Raw genomic sequence first — 11448 nt, forward strand, 5'->3', positions numbered from 1 at the left:
GGAGAGAGTTTGTGACAGTCACACTGGAGAGTGTGTGAGACAGTAACACTGGAGAGTGTTTGAGACAGTAACACTGGAGAGAGTGTGAGACAGTAACACTGCAGAGAGTGTCAGACAGTAACAATGGAGAGAGTGTGAGACAGTAACACTGGAGAGAGTGTGAGTCATTAACACTGGAGATTGCGAGACAGTAACACTGGAGAGAGTGTGAGACAGTAACACTGGAGAGAGTGTGAGACAGTAACACTGGAGAGAGAATGGGACAGTTACAATGGAGAGAGTGTCGGACAGTAACACTGGAGAGAGTGTGGGACAGTAACACTGGAGAGAGTGTGGGAATGTAACACCGGAGAGAGTGTGGGACAGTAACACTGGAGAGAGTGAGAGACAGTAACACTGGAGTGAGTGTGGGACAGTAACACTGGAGAGTGTGTGGGACAGTAACACTGGAGCGAGTGTGGGACAGTAACACTGGAGAGAGTGTGGGACAGTAACACTGAAGAAAGTGTGAGACAGAAACACTGGAGAGAGTGTGGTACAGTAATACTGGAGAGAGTGTTGGACAGTAAGACTGGAGAGAGTGTTTGACAGTAAGACTGGAGAAGAAGTGGAAATGTAACACTGGAGAGAGTGTGGGACAGTAACACTGGAGAGAGTGTGGGACAGTAACACTGGAGAGAGTGTGGGACAGTAACACTGGAGAGAGTGTGGTACAGTAATACTGGAGAGAGTGTGGGACAGTAACACTGGAGACAATGTGCACAGTAACACTGGAGAGAGTGGGAAACAGTAAAGCTGGAGAGAGTGTGGTTCAGTAACAATGGAGAGAGTGTGGGACAATAACACTGGAGAGAGTGTGAGACAGTAACACTGGAGAGAGCGAGAAACAGTAACGCTGGAGAGAATGTGGGACAGTAACACTGGAGAGAGTGCGGGACAGTATCACTGGAGAATGTGTGGGACATTAACACTGGAGAGAGTTTGGGACGGTAACAATGGAGAGAGTGTGGGACAGTAACTCTGGAGAGAGTGTGGGACAGTAACACTGGAGAGAGTGTGAGACAGTAACACTGGAGAGAGTGTGAGACAGTAACGCTGGAGACTGTGGGACAGTAGCTGGAGAGATTGTGGGAAGGTAACAATGGAGAGAGTGTGGGACAGTAACACTGGAGAGCCTGTGGGACGGTAACAATGGAGAGAGTGTGGGATAGTAACGCTGGAGAGAGTGTGGAACGGTAAAAATGGAGAGAGTGTGGGACAGTAACACTGGAGAGAGTGTGGGACAGTAACACTGGAGAGAGTGTGAGCCAGTAACACTGGAGAGAGTGTGGGACAGTAACACTGGAGAGAGTGTGGGACAGTAACACTGGAGAGAGTGTGGGACAGTAACACTGGAGAAAGTGTGAGACAGTAAAACTGGAGAAAGTGTGAGACAGTAACACTGGAGAGTGTGTGAGACAGTATCAATGGAGAGAGTGTGAGACAGTAACACTGGAGAGTCTGTGAGACAGTAACTCTGGAGAGAGTGTGAGACAGTAACAATGGAGAGAGTGTGGGACAGTAACACTGGAGAGAGTGTGGGACAGTAACACTGGAGAGAGTGTGAGACAGTAACACTGGAGAGAGTGTGAAACAGTAACACTGGGGAGAATGTGGGACAGTAACACTTGAGAGAATGTGGGACAGTAACACTGGAGAGAGTGTGAGACAGTAACACTGGAGTGAGTGTGGGACAGTAACACTGGAGAGAGTGTGGGACATTATCACTGGAGAGAGTGTGAAACAGTAACAATGGAGAGTGTGAGACAGTAACACTGGATAGTGTGAGACAGTAACACTGGAGAGAGTGTGGGACAGTAACACTGTAGAGAGTGTGAGACAGAAAAACTGGGGAGAGTGTGGGACAGTAACGCTGGAGAGAGAGTGGCACAGAAACACTGGAGAGAGTGTGAGACAGTAACACTGGAGAGAGTGTGGGACAGTAACGCTGGAGAGATTGTGAGACAGTAACACTGGATAGAGTGTGAGACAGTAACACAGGAGCGACTGTGGGACAGAAACACTGGAGATTGTGTGACAGTAACACTGGAGAGAGTGTGGGACAGTAACACTTGTGAGAGTGTGAGACAGTAACACTGGAGAGAGTGTGGGACAGTAACACTGGAGAGTGTTTGGGACAGGAACACTGGAGAGAGTGTGGGACAGTAACAATGGAGAGAGTGTGGGACAGTAACACTGGAGAGAGTGTGGGACAGTAACACTGGAGAGAGTGTGAGACAACAACACTGGAGAGAGTGTGAGACAGTAACGCAGGAGAGTGTGGGACAGTAACGCTGGATAGAGTGTGGGAAAGTAACACTGGAGAGTGTGTGGGACAGTAACACTGGAGAGAGCGTGGGACATTAACACTGGAGAGAGTGTGAGACAGTAAAACTGGAGAGAGTGTGAGACAGTAACACTGGAGAGATTGTGGGACAGTAACACTGGAGAGTGTGTTGGACAGTAACACTGGAGAGTGTGTGGGACAGTAGCACTTTAGAGAGTGTGGGGCAGTAACACTGGAGGGAGTGTGAGACAGTAACACTGGAGAGAGTGTGAGACAGTAACACTGGAGAGAGTGTGAGACAGTAATGCAGGAGAGTGTTGGACAGTAACGCTGCAGAGAGTGTTGGACAGTAACACTGGAGAGTGTGTGGGACAGTAACACAGGAGAGAGTGTGGGACAGTAACACTGGAGAGAGTGTGAGACAGTAACACTGGAGAGAGTGTGAGACAGTAACACTGGAGAGAGAATGGGACAGTTACAATGGAGAGAGTGTCGGACAGTAACACTGGAGAGAGTGTGGGACAGTAACACTGGAGAGAGTGTGGGAATGTAACACCGGAGAGAGTGTGGGACAGTAACACTGGAGAGAGTGAGAGACAGTAACACTGGAGTGAGTGTGGGACAGTAACACTGGAGAGTGTGTGGGACAGTAACACTGGAGCGAGTGTGGGACAGTAACACTGGAGAGAGTGTGGGACAGTAACACTGAAGAAAGTGTGAGACAGTAACACTGGAGAGATTGTGGGACAGTAACACTGGAGAGAGTGTGGGACAGTAACACTGGAGAGAGTGTTGGACAGTAAGACTGGAGAGAGTGTTTGACAGTAAGACTGGAGAAGAAGTGGAAATGTAACACTGGAGAGAGTGTGGGACAGTAACACTGGAGAGAGTGTGGGACAGTAACACTGGAGAGAGTGTGGGACAGTAACACTGGAGAGAGTGTGGTACAGTAATACTGGAGAGTGTGTGGGACAGTAACACTGGAGACAATGTGCACAGTAACACTGGAGAGAGTGGGAAACAGTAAAGCTGGAGAGAGTGTGGTTCAGTAACAATGGAGAGAGTGTGGGACAATAACACTGGAGAGAGTGTGAGACAGTAACACTGGAGAGAGCGAGAAACAGTAACGCTGGAGAGAATGTGGGACAGTAACACTGGAGAGTGTGGGACAGTGACACTGGAGAGAGTGTGGGACAGTAACACTGGAGAGAGTGCGGGACAGTAACATTGGAGAGAGTGTGAGACAATAACACTGGAGAGAGTGTGGGACAGTAACACTGGAGAGAGTGTGAGACAGTAACGCTGGGGAGACTGTTGGACAGTAACACTGGAGAGAGTGTGGGACAGTAACACTGGATAGAGTGTGGGACAGTAACACTGGAGAGAGTGTGGGACAGTAACACTGGAGAGAGTGTGGGACAGTAACACTGGAGAGAGTGTGGGACAGTAACACTGGAGAGAGTGCGGGACAGTAACACTGGAGAGAGTGTGAGACAGTAACACTGGAGAGAGTGTGGGACAGTAACACTGTAGAGAGTGTGGGACAGTAATACTGGAGAGAGTGTGGGACAGTAACACTGGAGAGAGTGGGACAGTTACTCTGGAGAGAGTGTGATACAGTAACACTGGAGAGAGTGTAAGACTGTAACACTGGAGAGAGTGTGGGACAGTAACGCTGTAGAGAGTGTGGGACAGTAACACTGGAGAGTGTGGGACAGTAACGCTGGAGAGATTGTTGGACAGCAACACTGGAGCGTGTGGAACATTTACACTGGAGAGAGTGTGAGACAGTAACACTGGGGAGAGTGTGAGACAGTAACGCTGGAGATAGTGTGGGACAGTAACACTGGAGAGTGAGGGAAAGTAACACTGGAGAGAGTGTGGGACAGTAACACTGGAGAGATTGTGGGACAGTAACACTGGAGAGAGTGTACAGTAACACTGGAGAGAGTGAGTCAGTAAAACTGGAGATAGTGTGGGACAATAACACTGGAGAGAGTGTGGGACAGTAACACTGGAGAGAGTGTGAGACAGTAACACTGGAGAGAGTGCGGTACAGTAACACTGGAGAGAGTGTGGGACAGTAACACTGGATAGAGTGTGGGACAGTTACACTGGAGAGAGTGTGGGACAGTAACACTGGAGAAAGTGTGAGACAGTAACACTGGAGAGAGTGTGGGAACGTAACACTGGAGAGAGTGTGGGACAGTAACACTGGATAGAGAGTGGGACATTAACACTGGAGAGAGTGTGAGACAGTAAAACTGGAGAGAGTGTGAGACAGTAACACTGGAGAGATTGTGGGACAGTAACACTGGAGAGTGTGTTGGACAGTAACACTGGAGAGTGTGTGGGACAGTAGCACTTTAGAGAGTGTGGGGCAGTAACACTGGAGGGAGTGTGAGACAGTAACACTGGAGAGAGTGTGAGACAGTAACACTGGAGAGAGTGTGAGACAGTAATGCAGGAGAGTGTTGGACAGTAACGCTGGAGAGAGTGTTGGACAGTAACACTGGAGAGTGTGTGGGACAGTAACACAGGAGAGAGTGTGGGACAGTAACACTGGAGAGAGTGTGAGACAGTAACACTGGAGAGAGTGTGAGACAGTAACACTGGAGAGAGAATGGGACAGTTACAATGGAGAGAGTGTCGGACAGTAACACTGGAGAGAGTGTGGGACAGTAACACTGGAGAGAGTGTGGGAATGTAACACCGGAGAGAGTGTGGGACAGTAACACTGGAGAGAGTGAGAGACAGTAACACTGGAGTGAGTGTGGGACAGTAACACTGGAGAGTGTGTGGGACAGTAACACTGGAGCGAGTGTGGGACAGTAACACTGGAGAGAGTGTGGGACAGTAACACTGAAGAAAGTGTGAGACAGTAACACTGGAGAGATTGTGGGACAGTAACACTGGAGAGAGTGTGGGACAGTAACACTGGAGAGAGTGTTGGACAGTAAGACTGGAGAGAGTGTTTGACAGTAAGACTGGAGAAGAAGTGGAAATGTAACACCGGAGAGAGTGTGGGACAGTAACACTGGAGAGAGTGTGGGACAGTAACACTGGAGAGAGTGTGGGACAGTAACACTGGAGAGAGTGTGGTACAGTAATACTGGAGAGTGTGTGGGACAGTAACACTGGAGACAATGTGCACAGTAACACTGGAGAGAGTGGGAAACAGTAAAGCTGGAGAGAGTGTGGTTCAGTAACAATGGAGAGAGTGTGGGACAATAACACTGGAGAGAGTGTGAGACAGTAACACTGGAGAGAGCGAGAAACAGTAACGCTGGAGAGAATGTGGGACAGTAACACTGGAGAGTGTGGGACAGTGACACTGGAGAGAGTGTGGGACAGTAACACTGGAGAGAGTGCGGGACAGTAACATTGGAGAGAGTGTGAGACAATAACACTGGAGAGAGTGTGGGACAGTAACACTGGAGAGAGTGTGAGACAGTAACGCTGGGGAGACTGTTGGACAGTAACACTGGAGAGAGTGTGGGACAGTAACACTGGATAGAGTGTGGGACAGTAACACTGGAGAGAGTGTGGGACAGTAACACTGGAGAGAGTGTGGGACAGTAACACTGGAGAGAGTGTGAGACAGTAACGCTGGGGAGACTGTTGGACAGTAACACTGGAGAGAGTGTGGGACAGTAACACTGGAGAGAGTGCGGGACAGTAACACTGGAGAGAGTGTGAGACAGTAACACTGGAGAGAGTGTGGGACAGTAACACTGTAGAGAGTGTGGGACAGTAATACTGGAGAGAGTGTGGGACAGTAACACTGGAGAGAGTGGGACAGTTACTCTGGAGAGAGTGTGATACAGTAACACTGGAGAGAGTGTAAGACTGTAACACTGGAGAGAGTGTGGGACAGTAACGCTGTAGAGAGTGTGGGACAGTAACACTGGAGAGTGTGGGACAGTAACGCTGGAGAGATTGTTGGACAGCAACACTGGAGCGTGTGGAACATTTACACTGGAGAGAGTGTGAGACAGTAACACTGGGGAGAGTGTGAGACAGTAACGCTGGAGATAGTGTGGGACAGTAACACTGGAGAGTGAGGGAAAGTAACACTGGAGAGAGTGTGGGACAGTAACACTGGAGAGATTGTGGGACAGTAACACTGGAGAGAGTGTACAGTAACACTGGAGAGAGTGAGTCAGTAAAACTGGAGATAGTGTGGGACAATAACACTGGAGAGAGTGTGGGACAGTAACACTGGAGAGAGTGTGAGACAGTAACACTGGAGAGAGTGCGGTACAGTAACACTGGAGAGAGTGTGGGACAGTAACACTGGATAGAGTGTGGGACAGTTACACTGGAGAGAGTGTGGGACAGTAACACTGGAGAAAGTGTGAGACAGTAACACTGGAGAGAGTGTGGGAACGTAACACTGGAGAGAGTGTGGGACAGTAACACTGGATAGAGAGTGGGACAGTTACACTGGAGAGAGTGTGGGACAGTAACACTGGATAGAGTGGGACAGTAATGCTGGAGAAATAGTAAGACAGTAACACTGGAGAAAGTGTGGGACAGTAACACTGGAGAGAGTGTGGGAATGTAACACTGGAGAGAGTGTGGGACAGTAACACTGGATAGAGAGAGGGACAGTAACACTGGAGAGAGTGTGGGACAGTAACACTGGAGAGGGTGTGGGACAGTAACGCTGGAGAAAGTGTGAGACAGTAACACTGATGAGTGTGTGACAGTAACGCTGGAGAGTGTGGGACAGTAACACTGGAGAGAGAGTGGGACAGTAACGCTGCAGAGAGAGCGACACAGAAACCCTGGAGAGAGTGTGGGACAGTAACACTGGAGAGAGTGTGGGACAGTTAAACTGGAGAGAGTGTGAGACAGTAACATTGGAGAGAGTGTGGTACAGTAACACTGGAGAGTGTGTGGGACAGTAACACTGGAGAGTATGTGTGACAATAACAATGGAGAGAGTGTTGGACAGTGACACTGGAGAGAGTGTGGGATAGTAACACTGGAGAGAGTGTGAGACAGTAACACTGGGGAGAGTGTGAGACAGTAACGCTGGAGAGTGTGGGAAAGTAACGCTGGAGAGAGTGTGGGACGGTAACAATGGAGAGACTGTAGGACAGTAACACTGGAGAGAGCGTGGGACAGTAACACTGGAGAGAGTGTTGGACAGTAACACTGGAGAGAGTGTGAGACAGTAACGCTGGGGAGAGTGTGGGACAGTAACACTGGAGAGAGTGTGGGACAGTAACACTGGAGAGAGTGTGGGACAGTAACACTGGACAGAGTGTGGGACAGTAACACTGGAGAGAGTGTGGGACAGTAACACTGGAGAGTGTGTGGGACAGTAACACTGGAGAGAGTGTGGGACAGTTACACTGGAGAAAGTGTGAGACAGAAACACTGGAGAGAGTGTGAAACAGTAACACTGGAGAGAGTGTGAGGGAGTAACACTGGAGAGTCTGTGAGACAGTAACTCTGGAGAGAGTGAGAGAGAGTAACACTGGAGAGAGTGTGGGACAGTAACACTGGAGAGAGTGTTTTACAGTAACACTGGAGAGAGTGTGAGACAGTAACACTGGAGAGTTTGGGACAGTAACACTGGAAAGAGTGCGACAGTAACGCTGGAGAGAGTGTGGGACAGTAACGCTGGAGAAAGGGTGAGACAGTAACAATAGAGAGAGTGTGGGACAGTAATACTGGAGAGAGTGTGAAACAGTAACACTTGAGAGATTGGAACAGTAACACTGGAGAGAGTGTGAGACAGTAACACTGGAGAGAGCGTGGGACACTAACACTGGAGAGAGTGTGGGACCGTAACACTGGAGAGAGTGTGAGACAGTAACAGTGGAGAGTGTGGGACAGTAACACTGGAGAGAGTGTGGGAAAGTAACACTGGAGAGAGTGTGGGACAGTAACACTGGAGAGAGGGTGGGACAGTAACACAGGAGAGAGAGGGGGACAGTAACACTGGAGAGAGGGTGGGACAGTAACACTGGAGAGAGTGTTGGACAGTAAGACTGGGGAGAGTGTTTGACAGTAAGACTGGAGAGATAGTGGAAATGTAACACTGGAGAGAGTGTGGGACAGTAACACTGGAGAGAGTGTGGGACAGTAACACTGGAGAGAGTGTGGGACAGTAACACTGGAGAGAGTGTGGTACAGTAATACTGGAGAGAGTGTGGGACAGTAACACTGGAGACAATGTGCACAGTAACACTGGAGAGAGTGGGAAACAGTAAAGCTGGAGAGAGTGTGGTTCAGTAACAATGGAGAGAGTGTGGGACAATAACACTGGAGAGAGTGTGAGACAGTAACACTGGAGAGAGCGAGAAACAGTAACGCTGGAGAGAATGTGGGACAGTAACACTGGAGAGTGTGGGACAGTAACACTGGAGAGAGTGTGGGACAGTAACACTGGAGAGAGTGCGGGTCAGTAACATTGGAGAGAGTGTGAGACAATAACACTGGAGAGAGTGTGGGACAGTAACACTGGAGAGAGTGTGAGACAGTAACGCTGGGGAGAGTGTTGGACAGTAACACTGGAGAGAGTGTGGGACAGTAACACTGGAGAGAGTGTGGGACAGTAACACTGGAGAGAGTGTGGGACAGTAACACTGGAGAGTGTGTGGGACAGTAACACTGGAGAGAGTGTGGGACAGTAACATTGGAGAGAGTGCGGGACAGTAACACTGGAGAGAGTGTGAGACAGTAACACTGGAGAGAGTGTGGGACAGTAACACTGTAGAGAGTGTGGGACAGTAATACTGGAGAGAGTGTGGGACAGTAACACTGGAGAGAGAAGGACAGTTACTCTGGAGAGAGTGTGAGACAGTAACACTGGAGAGAGTGTAAGACTGTAACACTGGAGAGAGTGTGGGACAGTAACGCTGTAGAGAGTGTGGGACAGTAACACTGGAGAGTGTGGGACAGTAACGCTGGAGAGATTGTTGGACAGCAACACTGGAGCGTGTGGGACATTTACACTGGAGAGAGTGTGAGACAGTAACACTGGGGAGAGTGTGAGACAGTAACGCTGGAGATAGTGTGGGACAGTAACACTGGAGAGTGAAGGAAAGTAACACTGGAGAGAGTGTGGGACAGTAACACTGGAGAGATTGTGGGACAGTAACACTGGAGAGAGTGTACAGTAACACTGGAGAGAGTGAGTCAGTAAAACTGGAGATAGTGTGGGACAATAACACTGGAGAGAGTGTGGGACAGTAACACTGGAGAGAGTGTGAGACAGTAACACTGGAGAGAGTGCGGTACAGTAACACTGGAGAGAGTGTGGGACAGTAACACTGGAGAGAGTGTGGGACAGTTACACTGGAGAGAGTGTGGGACAGTAACACTGGATAGAGTGGGACAGTAACGCTGGAGAAACAGTAAGACAGTAACACTGGAGAAAGTGTGAGACAGTAACACTGGAGAGAGTGTGGGAACGTAACACTGGAGAGAGTGTGGGACAGTAACACTGGATAGAGAGTGGGACAGTTACACTGGAGAGAGTGTGGGACAGTAACACTGGATAGAGTGGGACAGTAATGCTGGAGAAAGAGTAAGACAGTAACACTGGAGAAAGTGTGGGACAGTAACACTGGAGAGAGTGTGGGAACGTAACACTGGAGAGAGTGTGGGACAGTAACACTGGATAGAGAGTGGGACAGTAACACTGGAGAGAGTGTGGGACAGTAACACTGGAGAGGGTGTGGGACAGTAACGCTGGAGAAAGTGTGAGACAGTAACACTGATGAGTGTGTGACAGTAACGCTGGAGAGTGTGGGACAGTAACACTGGAGAGAGAGTGGGACAGTAACGCTGCAGAGAGAGCGACACAGAAACCCTGGAGAGAGTGTTGGACAGTAACACTGGAGAGAGTGTGGGACAGTTAAATTGGAGAGAGTGTGAGACAGTAACATTGGAGAGAGTGTGGTACAGTAACACTGGAGAGTGTGTGGGACAGTAACACTGGAGAGTATGTGTGACAGTAACAATGGAGAGAGTGTTGGACAGTGACACTGGAGAGAGTGTGGGATAGTTCCACTGGAGAGAGAGTGGGACAGTAACACTGGAGAGAGTGTGAGACAGTAACGCTGGAGAGTATGTGAGACAGTAACGCTGGAGAGTGTGGGAGAGTAACACTGGAGAGAGTGTGGGACAGTAACACTGGAGAGAGTGGGACAGTTACTCTGGAGAGAGTGTGAGACAGTAACACTGGAGAGAGTGTAAGACTGTAACACTGGAGAGAGTGTGGGACAGTAACGCTGTAGAGAGTGTGGGACAGTAACACTGGAGAGTGTGGGACAGTAACGCTGGAGAGATTGTTGGACAGCAACACTGGAGCGTGTGGGACATTTACACTGGAGAGAGTGTGAGACAGTAACACTGGGGAGAGTGTGAGACAGTAACGCTGGAGATAGTGTGGGACAGTAACACTGGAGAGTGAGGGAAATTAACACTGGAGAGAGTGTGGGACAGTAACACAGGAGAGATTGTGGGACAGTAACACTGGAGAGAGTGTACAGTAACACTGGAGAGAGTGAGTCAGTAAAACTGGAGATAGTGTGGGACAATAACACTGGAGAGAGTGTGGGACAGTAACACTGGAGAGAGTGTGAGACAGTAACACTGGAGAGAGTGCGGTACAGTAACACTGGAGAGAGTGTGGGACAGTAACACTGGAGAGAGTGTGGGACAGTTACACTGGAGAGAGTGTGGGACAGTAACACTGGATAGAGTGGGACAGTAACGCTGGAGAAAGAGTAAGACAGTAACACTGGAGAAAGTGTGAGACAGTAACACTGGAGAGAGTGTGGGAACGTAACACTGGAGAGAGTGTTGGACAGTAACACTGGATAGAGAGTGGGACAGTTACACTGGAGAGAGTGTGGGACAGTAACACTGGATAGAGTGGGACAGTAATGCTGGAGAAAGAGTAAGACAGTAACACTGGAGAAAGTGTGGGACAGTAACACTGGAGAGAGTGTGGGAATGTAACACTGGAGAGAGTGTGGGACAGTAACACTGGATAGAGAGTGGGACAGTAACACTGGAGAGAGTGTGGGACAGTAACACTGGAGAGGGTGTGGGACAGTAACGCTGGAGAAAGTGTGAGACAGTAACACTGATGAGTG

This window comes from Cetorhinus maximus, chromosome 17, assembly GCF_964194155.1.
Source record: "Cetorhinus maximus chromosome 17, sCetMax3.hap1.1, whole genome shotgun sequence".
In the NCBI taxonomy this organism is placed as follows: Eukaryota; Metazoa; Chordata; class Chondrichthyes; order Lamniformes; family Cetorhinidae; genus Cetorhinus; species Cetorhinus maximus.